Genomic DNA, 17,626 nt, shown 5'->3' with positions numbered 1-17,626 from the left:
ATTTTCAGGTTGGATGGAGTGGAACAGATGGTATGGTACTTTATGTCAAGTTTGGGCTGACTCAAGCCAATTCATTTAGCTACAAGTTAAGTGTGAAGTGACATTAAGCCGAAGTGTATTTTCTTGTAAGTACATGAATGCAGTTGTCACTACTTTCTGCACCTTTAGGCTATTCAATAAATCTTGTACCAATTGCAAATCTTGCATTCTATGCATACCTACAGTATCCCCTACCTACCTTGGCTGGATGGCATGTGTAGGCGTAGGCATATTTAGACCTATTGTATTTTGGGATCCCTATGGAGCAGTTGAATTTTGTAATGCTATGTATTATCTGCAGATGGCGCACTAAGACAAATGTGCAAGGCCCTATGGCCTGGTCAAGGCAAGAATGATCAAGTTTTTGTCAAATTAACGTCAGATTTGAATTTTCGTTGCAGATTAGAATTTACGCAGCAGGTTATGAGAATTGGGTTAAGGTTAGAAAACTAGTTAGGGTTAGCTAAAACGCAGAAAAATGCACATTTTGGCATTCATTTGACAAAAGCTGGATCTCTTCTAGCCATTACCCTATGTAATATCTCAATTATCACCCACCCTTCCAGTATCACCGACACGCCCAGCGTGCTCGTGCCTTTATTTTCATAACAGCACGTGGCACTACGAGCCATTATATGGGTGACCGCAGGTGGTTTCATATCACTTCTGTATCCAATACCCAGCAATAGAAGTCCATTTCAGAAGTCTTCTTTTCAGACCCAGAGGTTTTTCATCACACTAACAACATAGTAGCGCGAATTGCTCTCAGAGAAGGCTGCGATACCTGTGAGCAGATAGAACGGACATTGAAAACCTAATTTTTCTGTATTTTTGGAGGCGACTTGCGCGCAAGGGGTGGAGTGTTTCTGGTCCTGCGCTCTTTTAGTACTGTCTATGAGTTTTTGACTTGTGATAGGCTATTATTCATCGGGAGAGCCCCGGTGTTGGATCTGCCGGTGTACGGACACAATTCGACTATCACTGATTTATTGACCAACTGGATTGATTTAGGTAAGTGTAATAGGCTACTTTCTGTATGTCTCCCATTACCGGTCAATTCGCACTAGGCTATAGGCTAGGGATCAATCATTTGATTCAATTAGGCCTCAATTCACTTTATTTAGACAAACGATAAGAAATAATGTATGCAATTTATGCTGGCCTATACCTACAAACATTAGATACAAGTGTTCTTGTTGATGCTGTCAAATTGTCTGTACACCTTGGTTTGTGTAATTATTCGCTTGATTGCTAATTTAAGGCTCCGTTAACAGGCAGCCCATTTCTGATCTGTCCAATTAATGATCTGATTGGTCAAAAGACCAATTGATGAAAAAAGATCAGAATTGGGCTGCCTGTGTTAATGTAGCCACAGTGCCCCAAGCCATCTGAACCAGGACAATGTTTTGTGTATCTTGGATTTATACCCAAACTCACAACAGGCTTGACTGTGCCTGTCTCAGACCTCCACCCGTTGGATTGACCGAGTTTTCTTAACTGTCACTGAAAAGAAGGAATAGTTGCCACCAACATCATTTTGGATTTCATTGGCTGTGTTTACACAGGTGGCCTAATTTAGATATTTTGCCAATTCTTTGGTATATCTGATACCAATCGGATTGCTTTCCTAATGTGTAAATAGCAAAACACACAATCTAATATTGAGTTAAGATTTATATCCTACCATTTATACTTCCACTGTATACTTTATACTCCCACCACACACACATTTTTGGGATAGAAAAATGCTTCAGTGTAAACTTAAATGACTTTACCCAGACAGAAAGTGTGTCTCGTATGTATGTATGTATGTATGTATGTATGTATGTATGTATGTATGTATGTATGTATGTATGTATGTATGTATGTATGTATGTATGTATGTATGTATGTATGTATGTATGTATGTATGTATGTGTGTATGTATGGGTGTGTGTATGTATGGGTGTATGTATGGGTGTGTGTATGTATGTATGTCATCTTTTTAAGAACTAGAAATCACCTAAATAAAATCTAGACAGTCAAGGAGATATGAAAATTCCCTAATGATGAATTTAGGAGTATTTTTGTTATGGCTGGATTAGTGACAGGGCATGCAGGGTACATGCCCAGGGGCCCCGATTGGAGTCCCCATTGGTTTTGTTATGTTTGAGCATAAGAACACAGAAATAGCCATGGCAAAATGTAGTTGCAGGAAATTTGCTGAAAAACTGGCAATTTTTCTCTCTCGTGCTGGACTGATTTTTAAGGCGAACTCACAACCCCCTTCCCGTCTGCCACAATTGCAACAACAACAAAAATACCACTCTAACACTGGTAGATTTAATTACTGGGCATTTTGAATGGGTGGGAAAAAGCTGGAAGTGTTTCCCAAAACTGTTGCTCTCAACCCAAGCCCCACTCAACCCCCCCTGCCCCATTCCCCCTCCCTGCTGTTTGCACTGTACCTGTAACTCTCCATTGTGTTTGTTCGCTGCAGCCTTTCATGTGCTTGCTGCCCCCAACTCCCCTCCTCTTGTTTTCAATTGTGTCTATTTCCTGATGGTTCTGCTGTTCTTAGTGTGTAGGGCCATAGCACAAACAGTTCAGACAAACAGTCCAGGGACAAAACAGACCACAGTAATTTTGGACAAGTAGTAGCCTACATTTTTGGAGAATGTAGGACAGTAGCCATCTAATTTAAGCTGTTGTGGAAACAGTATATATATTTGGCCATTCCTCTTGTTTTTTTTTTATATGAACAACACTAATGATGTTTGCTATAGGCTCTATTGTGTAGAGCTTTTGTCCTGAATCACAAGGAGCAACATGCATGAAGTTGCAGTTGTGGAGGAAGTTACACACAGATGCAATCAGGTGGAGTTTATATGATGAAAGCTTCACTGTTGCTTGTTCTCTTGTTTCGAGCATTGGGGTTTTCTTAGTTGCTGTCTTAGCTGAAACAGACGAGTGTCACTGGGTGACTGGCTCATGTTGACATCCTTTAAATACTTAGACATTTCTATTGAATTGAAACATCAATTGCCATGTCTTTGTCTGTTTCTCCTCTCTGTAAGAGCTGTGTGTGTGTGTAACCACTGCCTGGCATGGCTTTAGACTTTGAATGAGCTGCAGAGACTTGTCGTTGCAACAGGATATTTAAAACAACGTGCATGTGATCAACTTGACAAAGCAGTGGTCAACTTTCCTGTGACTGCCTCAGTGGTTCAGAAGTCTTAAAATCAAATCTCATCTCTTACACAGATTTGCAGATGTTATTGCAGGTGCAGCGAAATGCTGATGTTTCTAGCTCCAACAGTGCAGTAATACCTAGAAACACATTAACAATACACACAGACCAATAAGAAATATGAAAATGAGCAATATCAGAATGAGCATTGTCAGTCTGGGATGGTGTTTTTTACATGCATACACACACACACACACACACACACACACACACACACACACACACACACACACACACACACACACACACACACACACACACACACACACGAAGTCGGAAGTTTACATACACCTTAGCCAAATACATTTAAACTCAGTTTTTCACAATTCCTGACATTTAATCCTAGTAAAAATTCCCTGTCTTAGGTCAGTTAGGATCACCACTTTATTTTAAGAATGTGAAATGTCAGAATAATAGTAGAGAAAATGATTTATTTCAGCTTTTATTTCTTTCATCACATTCCCAGTGGGTCAGAAGTTAAATATACACTCAATTAGTATTTGGTAGCATTGCCTTTAAATTGTTTAACTTGGGTCAAAAGTTTCGGGTAGCCTTCCACAAGCTTCCCACAATAAGTTGGGTGAATTTTGGCCCATTCCTCCTGACAGAGCTGGTGTAACTGAGTCAGGTTTGTAGGCCTCCTTGCTCGCACACCTTTTTCAGTTCTACCCACAAGTTTTCTATAGGCTGAGGTCAGGGCTTTGTGATGGCCACTCCAATACCTTGACTTTGTTGTCCTTAAGCCATTTTGCCACTACTTTGGAAGTACGCTTGGGGTCATTGACCATTTGGAAGACCCATTTGCAACCAAGCTTTAACTTCCTGACTGATGTCTTGAGATGTTGCTTTAATATATCCACATAATTTTCCTCCTCATGATGCCATCTATTTTGTGAAGTGCACCAGTCCATCCTGCAGCAAAGCACCTCCACAACATGATGCTGCCACCCCGTGCTTCACGGTTGGGATGGTGTTCTTTGGCTTGCAAGTATCCCCATTTTTCCTCCAAACATAACGATGGTCATTATGGCCAAACCGTTCTATTTTTGTTTCATCCCAGAGGACATTTCTCCAAAAAGTACTGTCTTTGTCCCCATGTGCAGTTGCAAACCGTTGTCTGGTTTATTTTATGGCGGTTTTGGAGCAGTGGCTTCTTCCTTGCTGAGCGGCTTTTCAGGTTATGTCGATGTAGGACTCGTTTTACTGTGGATATAGATACTCTTGTACTTGTCTCCTCCAGCATCTTCACAAGGTCCTTTGCTGCTGTTCTGGGATTATTTTTCACTTTTTGCACCACAGTACGTTAATCTCCAGGAGACGGAACGCATCTCCTTCCTGTGCGGTATGACGGCTGCGTGGTCCCATGGTGTTTATACTTGCGTACTATTGTTTGTACAGATGAACGTGGTACGTTTAGGCATTTGGAAATTGCTCCTAAGGATGAACCAGATTTGTGGTGGTCCACAATTTTTGAGGTCTTGGCTGATTTTCTTTTGATTTTCCCATGATGTCAAGCAAAGAGGCACTGAGCTTGAAGGTAGGCCTTGAAATGCATCCACAGGTACACCTCCAATTGAGTCAAATGATGTCAATTAGCCTATCAGAAGCTTCTAAAGCCATGACATCATTTTCTGAAAATTTCCAAGCTATTTTAAAGGCACAGTCAACTTAGTGTATGTAAACTTCTCACCCACTGGAGTTGTGATTACAGTGAAATAATCTCTGTTAACAATTGTTGGAAACATTTCTTGTGTCATGCACAAAGTAGATGTCCTAACTGACTTGCCAAAACTATAGTTTAAGAAGAAATTTGTGGAGTGGTTGAAAAACGAGTTTTAATGACTCCAACCTAAGTGTATGTATTCTTCTGACTTCAACTGTACATGCATACTACTGTTCAAATGTTTGGGGTCCCTTATAAATGTCCTTGTTTTTTGAAAGAAAAGCTCTTTTTTTTGTTGTCAATTTTTAAAATAACATCAAATTGATCAGAAATACAGTGTAGACATTGTTAATGTTATAAGTGACTTTTGTAGCTGGAAACGCGTACAGAGGCCCATTAGACAACTCTGAGATGCTGGCCTTCTAGGCAGAGTTCCTTTGTCCAGTGTCTGTCTTCTTTTGCCCATCTTAATCTATGCTTTTTATTGGCCAGTCTGAGGTACAGTGTTTACTTTGCACTCTGCCTTGGCCGCCTCTTCACTGTTGACGTTGAGACTGGTGTTTTGCGGGTACTATTTAATGAAGCTGCCAGGTGAGGACTTGTGAGGCATCTGTTTCTCAAACTAGACACTAATGTACTTATCCTCCTGCTCAGTTGTGCACTGGGGCCTCCCACTCCTCTTTCTATTCTGGTTAGAGACAGTTTACGCTGTTTTGTGAAGGGAGTAGTACACAGCTTCGTACGAGCTCTTCAGTTTCTTGGCAATTTCTCGCATGGAATAGCCTTCATTTCTCAGAACAAGAATAGACTGACGAGTTTCAGAAGAAATGTCTTTGTTTCTGACTTTTGAGCCTGTAATTGAACCTACAAATGCTGATGCTCCATATACTCAACTTTTCTAAAGAAGGCCAGTTTTTTTTATTGCTTCTTTAATCAGAACAATAGTTTTCAACTGTGCTAACAATTGCATAATGGTTTTCTAATGATCAATTAGCCTTTTAAAATGAGCAACTTGGATTACCTAACACTGTGCAATTGGAACACAGGAGTGATGGTTGCTGATAATAGGCCTCTGTATGCCTATGTAGATATTCCATAAAAGTCAGCCTTTTCCAGCTACAGTAGTCATTTACAACATTAACAATGTCTACACTGTATTTCTGATCATTTTGATGTTATTTTAATGAACAAAAATTGTGCTTCTCTTTCAAAAACAAGGACATTTCTAAGCTGAATCCATGGATTCAATTATTTCAACAATATCCGTTGCTGACGGGTGTAATAAAATCGAGCACACAGCCATGCAATCTCCATAGTCAAACATTGGCAGTAGAATGGCATGTACTGAAGTGCTCAGTGACTCAACGTGGCGCTGTCATAGGGTGCAAACTTTCCAACAAGTCAGTTTGTCAATTTTCTACCATACTAGAGCTGCCCTGGTCAAACTATAAGTGCTGTTATTGTGAAATGTCTTGGGGCAACAACGGCTCAGCCGCGAAGTGGTAGGCCACACAAGCACACAGAACAGAACCGCTGAAGCACGTAGCGCGTAAAAAAGTATCTGTCCTACCAACCGATTTCCAAACTGCCTCTGGAAGCAACATCAGCACAATAACTGTTCATCATGAGCTTCATGAAATGGGTTTCCATGGCTGAGCAGCCGCATGCAAGCCTAAGATCACCATGCGCAATGCCAAGCGTCAGCTGGAGGGGTGTAAAGCTTGCCACCATTGGACTCTGGAGCGGTGGAAAAGCATTCTCTGGAATGATGAATCACGCTTCACCATCTGGCAGTCAGGAGAACGTTACCTGTTTGAATAAATAGTGCCAACTGTAAAGTTTGGTGGAGGTGGAATAATAGTCTGGGGCTCATTTTCATGGTTCGGGCTATGCCCCTTAGTTCCAGTGAAGGGAAATCTTAATGCTACAGCATACAATGGCGTTGTCGACAATTCTATGCTTCCATCTTTGTGGCAACAGTTTGGGGAAGGCCCTTTCCTGTTTCAGCATGACAATGCCCCCATGCATAAAGTGAGGTCCATACAGAAATGGGTTATCGAGATCAGTGTCGAAAAACTTCACTGGCCTGCACATAGCCCTGACCTCAAACCCATCAAACACCTTTGGGCTGAATTGGAACGCCGACTGTGAGCCAGGCCTGATCGCCCGACCTCATTAATGCTCTTGTGGCTGAATGGAAGCAAGTTCCAACATCTAATGGAAAGCCTTCCCAGAAGACTAGAGACTGTTATAACAGCAAAGGGGGAACCAACTCCCTATTAATGCCCATGATTCTGGAATGAGATGTTCGATAGATACCATGATTACATGTAATGTTGACATGCTAACCTCTCACCATTACAATAACTGGAGGTTAACAATTTATTTTTTATTTAATTTTTGGGGGGTGATATTTGTCTGTCGAACTTCCTCAATCATTCACAATTTATTCACAATTCATTCAGGACTATCCGTAATCATGGTAGCATCCACATTAACGTAAGTGTTTTAAAACATATTCTATTTTACCATTCATACATTTTTTTTGGCACAAAATAATCTGAAACGCAAACAAAGCAAATGCATCCAAAAAGTTTGAGTCACAAGCCAGATGTAATCATTGCGTGCTAGTAATATGGGACCAAATACAAAAATGTTGACTACTTTTTAATGACTACATATAATTAAATGTGTCCCAATACATTTGGTCCCTTTCAAAATGGGGGGGACTATTTACAAAAACTGCTTTAGTTTCTAAACGGTTCACCTGATTTGGATGAAAATATCATCAAATGAAGGCTGACAGTCTGCACTTTAACTCCTTAGTCACTGTATAACTTCAAAGCGCTGGAGTACAGAGCCAAAATAAGAAATTGCTGTCCCAATAATTACTGAGGGCACTGTGTATGGACAGTATAAAAATAGAAAAGGTGTGTACAGCAGTAGTTAATATGGTCTGTGTAGGGGATGTGATGAGGGGGTCTGACTCCCTACAGCAATCTGTATAGTGATGACACCAGTAACATGATCCTCAGATGATGCTGCTGGGAGGGAGTAAGAAGTGGAGCCAGTGCACTCTGAAGCCACACAACTGACACAACCATGGCTACTGTACCAAGTACAGTAGTAACATTAGCTGCTAGCTATGTGGCATGGTTGTTTTTAGGATAGTATATAAAGAACCTTGATAAAACAATTATGTCCCTTGCGTAGAAGGTTAAATTCATAATGACATTGAAATTCCAGAGATGTATTGGAGATATGTTAGGCTAAATATAAACACTGTCAAGTTTTCCTTTTTAATTAAGAGGGAGTAACCTGCAGCTCAGTATTAGATGGTAATATAGGTCTCACTCAACCTAGGAAGATCTTAGTCACTCATCTCCCTTCAGCAACACCCCATTCTTTTCTTATCTATTCTGTTATTGTTTGATATGTCCTCATCACCTTAGTGATGGCAATTTTACTTGATGAAGTCACTGCGTGTGATTAGTGTTAGAATGTTGAGAATGTAATTCCACATTTAACACAGGGAGAGGCTTTCCATGGCATTCCTCTCTCTATTCAATGGGTGTGTGTGTCAGGGCAGGCGGCTCAGGGCAGGCGGCAGGACGGGTGTCCATCAGCCACAGTCCTCACGAAAGGGAGTGTGCTTGAAAACATTACAGGACATCAGCAAGACAAGAACACTCACAAAGGCTATGGAAAGTTCAGAGGTAAATTGCCACAAGCGAGAGATTTCCATGTGTGAATCATACCCAGACCATTCTGCTTCAACCACAGCAATGGATCTGTGTGTTTCTCTGCATTAAAGTTCAGCCAGAAGCAAGTTGAGATGAAGTACATCTGCAGATTGAATCATGCCATTCCCTCTGCATTAGCACCAAAAAGTTCTGCTCCAATCAATTTTGTCGCTGACTTCCAGGAAAAAGGCCTGTGTAAAACCTGGTTCTGTAGTAACCAGGGGGAAAGGTGAGGAGTGTGAGCTGAGCATGGTGCATAAACAGACATGTTCATATCCAGGCCTGGCATCTTCTCTGTGCTAGCCAACAAGACTCATCTTTAAAGCACATCAATCAGAATAGAGAAACCCTGCCATAATTGTGGTTTAGTGACGTGCACATGAAACCAAAGACTCACCCAAAGGTGTGTTAGCATTATCTTGCTATACTTACTTCTGCTAAATTGTAGATAATATCACAGACCTGTTTTAGCAGGACCCACACCCACTTTCACAATTACGTAGTTTTGAAGTGACGGTAAACAAAGAAGAATTCACAGGAAGTTGCATTGTGTCAAAGGTATGGCACTTGTGGTGGTGAATTGGTCTCCAGGTTACTCCCATCCCAAGACCAAGCCCCAGAGTCAGTGCCACAAGTGGACACTCCTGTATCTCGCTCTACCAAGTTGACAGCAGTGACCCTCTCCTGCCCCTGTGTTATGTTGTGTACTAGGAAGCGTTTCCATGTTGTGTATAGAAGAGGCTAGTCGCTGAGTGTACAGTCGGTAACCCAGGCTTACCAGTGGCTAAAGCTAATTGATTTTAATCTGCCTGTCTGTTGAACACCGCTGGCACCATGCAGTGCGTGTTTGAGCAGTGAGGAACAGTCTGGAGTCCAACACCAGGATACTTGAGCTGTTCTGCTCTGTCCTGTGTGTGTGTGTGTGTGTGTCCTACCTTTACCCTGATGGGCTGCTCACTCAAAAACATGACAAGTGCCTGGGGGCTTTTTCATTTGAGTATGACAGTTTTAACTCTCCTCAGATGGATCATTCCCCACTTGAAACTGAATGCAGCCTTCAAGTCTGTCTGTGCAGTTGATTTCCACAGCCTTTATCGAACTCATTATTGCTTCATTTACCTTTGACACCAAATTTCACAACTGAAACTCTGGATGATACTGCATATAAAGTGCTGATAAAATGTCCCTGGTATTTGGTAGGCAGGTGTAGCCCAGCGGAAGTGAGGTATTTGATCACTGGACCTACCAGTTTATTTCCTACTGTAAGTACACTTTAGTCATTTAGCAGACACTCTTATCCAGAGTGATTTACAGGAGCAATTAGGGTGCCTTGCTCAAGGACACATTGACAGATTTTTCACCTAGTCTGCTCAGGGATTCGAACCAGCAACCTTTCTGTTACTGGACCAACACTCTGCGGCCAATTAATAATGAACTTCTGGTTACCTGATGAGTGAAGACATGTGAGCCAGATGTATTACTTCGTTACTTTAATTCCTCCCCGTAGTGTGGGTGCTTTTTATTGCACCGCCATTGCAGGGAGATGTCACCAGAATAAAATAATCCAGTTTTTTTTTTTTACCAACCGCAAAGCTGGTGTGATTTGGACTACTAACCCCTTTTAAACATTGTTTTAGAGCTAGACTTCTGGGTTGTACCATTTGGATTTGTCTTTTCCTTCGATATTAGTTTGTGTGATTTAACAGGGGCTGAGCTAGAGTGGTGTTTATGATACTTGGGCAGATCCCAAAGGGGCCTGGGGTCAGGTCTATTTACAAAAACGCCTGTAGAATAGGCTTGGGCGGTATACTAGGATATTTGGAAATAGCCACAGTATGGTTTAATCTGTCACATTTATTTTTACTGAACAAAATATAAACAACATGCAACAATTTCAGATTTTACTGAGTTCATATAAGGAAATCGGTCACTTGAAATAAATTCATTAGGCCCTAATCTATGGATTTAACATGATTGGGAATACAGATATGCATCTGTTGGTCATATATACCTTAAAAAAATAGGTATGTGCATGGATCAGAAAACCAGTCAGTATCTGGTGTGACCACCACTTGCCTCATGCAGCGCGACACATCTCCTTTGCATAGAGTTGATCAGGCTGTTGATTGTGGAATGTTGTCCCACTCCTCTTCAATGACTGCGAAGTTGCTGGATATTGGTGGGAACTGGAACACACTGTCGTACACGTCAATCCAGAGCATCCTAAACATGCTCAATGGGTGACATGTCTGGTGAGTATGGAAGAACTGGGACATTTTCAGCATCCAGGAATTGTGTACAAATCCTTGCGACATGCTGAAACATGAGGTGATGGCACGATATTTCTATCTCTGTTCATTCAAAATGCAATTATGTTCATTGTCTGTCGCTTATGCCTGCCCATACTATAACCCCACCGCCACCATGGTGCACTCTGTTCAAAATGTTGACATCAGCCAACTGCATTTAGAAATTTGAATGCAATGCATCATTTCTTTTCAAAAAATGACCTTGGTTTTTCATTGTAAGCTCCTTTACTTGTGTGGCTCCCAGCCAAGTAATGTACTTCTGTTGTCATCTGATGACAATTAAGTTATTTTCTGCCGAATGTGTTGCAGTAATGTATTTTCTGCGATGGAAACTATAGTTGTACTTCATTGATCATTCAATTGAAGTTACAATTAAAAAGCTGACTTTCAATATAAAACGTGCCCCTGTCAATACACAGCTGGACTCACCTGCTCCTGCTTTCTCCCATTGTGCTATTTACAAACAAACACATGACTGGTTCAACTGGGGGCCTGCAGTAAGCTTCATAATATACGCTGATCAAAAATATAAACATGTAAAGTGTAGGTCCCATATTTCATGAGCAGAAATAAGCTCCCAAAAATGTTCCATACACACACAAAGCTTATTTCTCTCAAATGTTGTGCACACTTTTTTTAATTTTATTTTTATTTTTTACATCCCTGTTATAATTTCTCCTTTGCCAAGATAACCCATCCTCCTGACAGGTTTGGCATATCAAGAAATGTATTAAACAGCATGATCATTACACAGGTGCACCTTATGCTGGGGACAATAAAAGGCCACTCTAAAATGCCACACAACACAATGCTATAGATGTCTCAAGTTGAGGGAGAGTGCAATTGGCGTACTCACTGAAGGAATGTCCGCCAGAGCTGTTGCCAGAGAATTGAATGTTAATTTCTCTACCATAAGCTGTCTCCAACTTCGTTTTAGAGAATTTGGCAGCATGTTCAACCGGCCTCCCCATCACAGTCCACGTGTAACCACGCCAGCTTAGGACCTCCACATCCAGCTTCTAAACCTGCGGGATAGTCTGAGACCAGCCACCCGGACAGCTGATGAAACTGTGGGTTTGCACAACGGAAGAAATTCTGCAGAAACTGTCTCGGGAAGCTTTATGATGGAAAGAATGTAGCCAGCTACATTTCCTAATGTTTTGCTTAAAGTTAATCTTGCATTTTACTGGAGAAAAGTAGGCTGGCTACACCGAGAAAAGTAGCAACACTGATCACTACCGTCTGCTGATAGAATGCCCGTTCTTGAATTCTCATCTGAGTGAAGTGCATCAGAGGCACTGATGCGGAACAGAAATTACATTAAGAAGCATTTTAGAGCTGCGTTTAAAAAAACGCAGGAAGATATTGCTTATGCATTTAATTTTTTCCTTAATGAAAAACAAATTATTCTGCATTAACGAGACACCTAAATTTAACATGCTACTTATCCGAGTAAGTAGCTGAATTTTAATTAGGTGAAGAGGCATAATATAGTTCACTTTTTGCCGTGTTTGAGAAGTCAAAGCCCTTTGGATGAGTTATCTGTACAGCTGCCACTGCGAACTTTTGATTTCCCTTTTTTAATTTTTTTTTAATTATTATTTTTTTCTCCTCTGGATTCGTCCCTGTCTGCTTCTCCCCTATCTTTTCAGAGCAGGGATGCCCGTTTCCCTAGCGACGTCAGATGCAACACAGACACCGCATCTACACGTGCTGCTCCAGAGCCAGTACTGTTCTTCCTTCAGTCATGTCGGTTTTGTAAATTTGCAATGTCTCTCATTTACATTCGCTTGTAAATGACCAACCTCGCCAAAAATCACATTCAGTAGCTCCTACCTATATATGTATAACTTTGTGCTGGATTGTCCGTCTTTGCAATTTTGTTTATTTTCATTTTGTGCTCATTTGCATATTTAGCTTGAAGCCTCCAGAAATGTGCTATTATTTGTGCTAATTTTGTTAACATTCTGGTAAGACTGCCACCGTTTCTTTTTTTGTATTTTTGGCACCCCCCTGTGTACTAAGCCGGTAATACCGTAACTCTCGGAATGAGAGGACAGTATGAAGATATGAAAGTCTGAATACCGCCCAACCCTATTGTAGAGTCTGAATAATTTTGCGCTACAAACTATTAAAAGCTACTTATGGAAAGCTGAGACCCAGTGTCTAAAACTGTTATAAGCTTATAGTTGCTGTCACAAACTCAAAACTCCACACAGTTGTCACTGACTAGTTGAATATTCATTTCCCATTCAGCAAACAATATCTGTACTTACTGCATTCCTATAAATTCCTTTTTATCAGGTTTTTGCTTTGGCGGCCCTTATTTGTTTTGACATTTGTCAATAAAACTCTTGAATGCAGCTGATTTTTATAGCATTTTGTTTTCGACTTGTAGCCTGGTTGTCCTAAACATTTTAAATGGTAAACACTTAATTGTGTGGCTAAATATAAGGGCTGGACATGCAGATAAATGAAAAGCGGATTTTTTTTAATTTTTTTTTATTACAAAAATATATACTTGGGTCTCTGGAGTGATGGGGTTAACACCTGAAGTGTGACTATATTACTGTAATGATCTGTTTACCAACAACAGAATTTCAGGTCAATAGCTCACGTTCACCTCAACTGATCTGACAGACTATACCAATAGCAAACAGTTATGACCCTTACGCTGCCAATAGCAAGCAGTTTTACAGAGAAGTCGGTCCATTAACACTGAATTAGCGCTGTGCCTTGTTGATAATGGCTCCAGTGGAGAGCTGCTGATCCTGGTCCGTCGGACTAATTGAACAGCCCAGAGGCTGGGAACCTTAGTGTCTGTCCCCAGGGATTACAGCAGGGGCCTCGGCTGTTTCTCATGGCCACAGCAATTAAGGCCTGTAAATGATGGCGAGCCTGGTAACCCCACTAACTGCCTGACTGTGCTAATGACTGGGTTGGTTAGTGCTGCTTGTCCCAAAACCTTGTGGAATGTACAGACAGCTGTAGATGGCTGAAACAGGCCAGTTTAAGGAGGGAGAGATGTCCCAGATCCTGACTGGGTTCACTGTCTGCTATGCTTCTGCCTGGGTGGCTGTGGAACCAGCCTTGGCTCCTAAAGATAGATGACCACCTCAATGGTAGCACTATGGTATATGGAACTAGACAGATCATATTTACAGGAAGATTTAAGACCAGGGACGACATCCATGTGCGTTGTTCATTCAGTCCTGCTAGACATAAGATTAGAAAGGTTGCCACGTGGTGTGCCAAGGTTCAGATACTGATATGTCCAAGTATGTTTCATTTCAAATTCCTACATACACAGTAATGCTATATAGTTGCATAACGACGTCCGAATCCAGAATTGGGAAATGTCAGCCTTTTGATGTAGGATTTGTCAGCATTTTGTTTCTGGGTCAAACCTGTTTAGTCACCAGTCCACTCCAACTCTCTGTGGCTGTATACAGAACAGATTTCAACAGGGACTTGAACACAATAACTTCCTAATTACACAAGACAAGTATTTGCAAGACTGAGCGTGCTTTCTTTTCTATATTTAACTCGATGTTATGCAATTTAGGTTGCTGTCAGTTAAGTGAAGTTGAATTCATTGAGCCCTCCACTGGTGATTTTTGGCATTTTAAATCTTGGTGTGGCAAGCTCCCCCCCCAAAATGTTGATGCATGCCAGCAAAGGCACTAAACAACAATACATTAATTGCACTATAATGGTGACAAACGGTGCCCACAAACTGTTAGGGCCTACATAAAGCTGTCCCAACAGCAGAGCTTTCTTTCCAGCACCATGGAATGAATCCTTAAAACTGCTACACCTGGCTATCAGCGGAGTCTTGTCTGGGAGTGAAACAGTTCATTCAGCCTCATTTACTGCCTTTTACGATGGACGTAGTCAATATAACTATTTGTTCTTTTTAAAATGTACAGCAACCGAATTCAGAACATGGGTCATTCTTACAAGTACTCTCCCTGTACACCAAGTTCGAAACGTAGGATAAATAAAGGGGACATATAAGCAGACAATGAATGCTCTTAGAATATTTCTCTAAAACAGGCTATAGGCTACATGTGCACCACCAAGTCAAACAGTAGGCCATGTTATGAGGGGGGGACACATTTATTAGGGTGAGGCACATGGACTACTAACAGCTTACGACACAACATACACTTAGTGTTACTTTCTTAGCTACTGTATACATATCTCCCTGGCATAATACATCATTTATGCAGCAGCATTCAAGACATTTTTGGACTCGCCTTGTTGTACTGTGCTCAATTGAACAGGAAGGTGGCACGGCGGTCCTTCTTGAGGGCACATTTTGTCATCAAAGTCTGGCGTTCTCTGGATTCATGGTGCTTTCAAGTCAACTTGGAACCTGGAAAAAAACTTTGTCGAATCAAGACATCAGTGATCTTCAGGTCGAAGCTGTAGAAAGAGGCCCGAGTTCCCAACTTGGAATTCCAAGTTGGATGACCGTTCAAAGCATATTCCCAGACGGGGCTCGTTCCCAGTTGTCTTGAATTCTCTGAAGTCTAAGATTTCCGACTTTCCCGTTGTTTTGAATGCGGCAGAAGTTATTCTCGATTGACCGACTGGTCAATGTATTCAACCTTTTTTTATGGCATGTGAATATTTACCCTTTTAAGCTTGGAAAAGAGACCCTTAAACCCAGACTTGGACCACACACCCACACCACTGAATAGCAGGCTAGTGATTGCTTTGCAATGCTTGCAGTTATCCACTGATTCCTTCCAAACCACTCACTGTTGAATTTGTGATTTCGAACTTGTGTAATGTTTGTCTAATGGCTGATGAGCACCGATATGTTTTATCTATGATTTCTCTTCATATGAAAAGGATTTGCCAGTAGATTGTAGACTTGATTCATGATGACTGCTTGTCTAGCTAAGATTTTGAAAGTATGATGTTGCGACGATCAGGCCAATCAAAGCTACGGTGGATAAAATTACGTCAAATCTATCTGTGGGCAATAACGTTGAGCCTTGAATGGGCACTTCTAATCTAAATCTATGGCAGCACCCAAGGGGCTTGCTTTTTTGAGCTCTCCCTGTAGATTCTGTGTCGACGTAGTGTCCCCATGAGTGACAGAACACTGAGCCAATCACGGCGCAACTAGAGAACATTACCAACCCCTACACTCCATATTTTCCGCTGGCTGCCCCACCACCACAGAAAGCACTGCCTTACTTAATAAAGTATAAAATAGACCATGTTTGTATATGGATTTATTAACTCAATTGTTTATTTATTTTTTATATATTTTTTTACATTGTTTGCAAACTGATATGTGACACGTATTAATTCCAAAATAAACAGGCAAAAAATAATGTGTGTGCCCCCACACAGTACCAGTTTTACTATTTTCTACGTTGTGAAATAATAGTGAAGACATCATCTATGAAATTACACATGGAATCACGTAGTAACCAAAAAGTGTTAAACAAATCAAAATATATAAAGTAGCCACCCTTTGCCTTGACAGCTTTGCACACTCTTGGCGTTCTTTCAACCAGCTTCACCTGGAATGATTTTCCAACAGTGTTGATGGAGTTCCCACATATTGTTCACTCTGTGGTCCAACTCATCCCAAACCATCTCAATTGGGTTGAGGTCAGTTGATTGTGGAGGCCAGGTCATCTGACGCAGCACTCCCTCACTCCTTCTTGGTCAAATAACTCTTACACAAGCTGGAGGTGTGTTGGGTCATTGTCCTGTTGAAAAACAAATGATAGTCCCACTAAGCGCAAACCAGATGGGATGGTGTATCGCTGTGGTAGCCGTGCTGGTTAAGTGTGCCTTGAATTTTAAATATATCACTGACTGTTACCAGTAAAGCCCCCCACACATCACACCACCACCTCCATGATGGGAACCACACATGCGGAGATCAGTGCACCTACTGGGAACCAAAATCTCACATTTGAACTCGTCAGACCAAAGGACAGATCTCCACCGGTCTAATGGCCATTGGTCGTGTTTCTTGGCCCAAGCAAGTTTCTTCTTATTATTGGTGTCCTTTTTAGTGGTTTCTTTGCAGCAATTCAACCATGAAGGCTGGATTCATGCAGTCTCCTATGAACAGTTGCTGTTGAGATGTCTGTTACTTGAACTCTGAAGCATTTACTTGGGCTGCAATTTCTGAGGTGCAGTTAATACTAATAACCTTATCCTCTGCAGCAGATGTAACTCAAGGTCTTCCTTTCCTGTGGTGGTCCTCAGAGCCCATTTCATCATAGCGCTTGATGGTTTTTGCGACTGCACTTGAAGAAACTTTCAAAGAGCTTTAAAATGTTCTATATTGACTGACCTACAAGTGTTAAAGTAATGATGGACTGTCGTGTCTCTTTGCTTATTTGAGCTGTTCCTGCCATAATATGGACTTGGTCTTTTACCAAATAGGGCTTTCTTCTGTATACCAACCCTATTTTGTCACAACACAACTGATTGGCTCAAACGCATTAAGAAGGAAAGAAATTCCACAAATGAACTTTTAACCTCTATGGGATCTATGTCCTTCCACCGGGACGGTTGAGCTAACATGTACTAATGTAATTAGCATGACATTGTTGTAAGTAACACACTTTCCCAGGATATAGACATGTCTTATGGGCAGAAAGTT

At 41.2% G+C, this 17,626-nt stretch overlaps 1 protein-coding gene across 2 annotated transcripts in view; it reads left to right on the top strand.

Annotated features, from left to right (window-relative positions):
* The first annotated feature begins 662 nt into the window (after positions 1 to 662).
* LOC115200123 (PDZ and LIM domain protein 2) overlaps positions 663 to 17,626 on the top strand; it is a 65,158-nt gene continuing 48,194 nt past the window's right edge. For both annotated transcript variants that reach the window (XM_029762887.1, XM_029762886.1), the window contains exon 1: positions 663 to 1,050. The gene's annotated coding sequence lies outside the window, so the exon portion shown is untranslated. The remainder of the gene's footprint in view (positions 1,051 to 17,626) is intronic.

This window comes from Salmo trutta, chromosome 9 (genome assembly GCF_901001165.1).
Source record: "Salmo trutta chromosome 9, fSalTru1.1, whole genome shotgun sequence".
Classification (NCBI taxonomy): Eukaryota; Metazoa; Chordata; class Actinopteri; order Salmoniformes; family Salmonidae; genus Salmo; species Salmo trutta.
The sequence above is the reverse complement of the archived record's forward strand: the minus strand, read 5'-3'. Positions and strand labels throughout refer to the sequence as shown.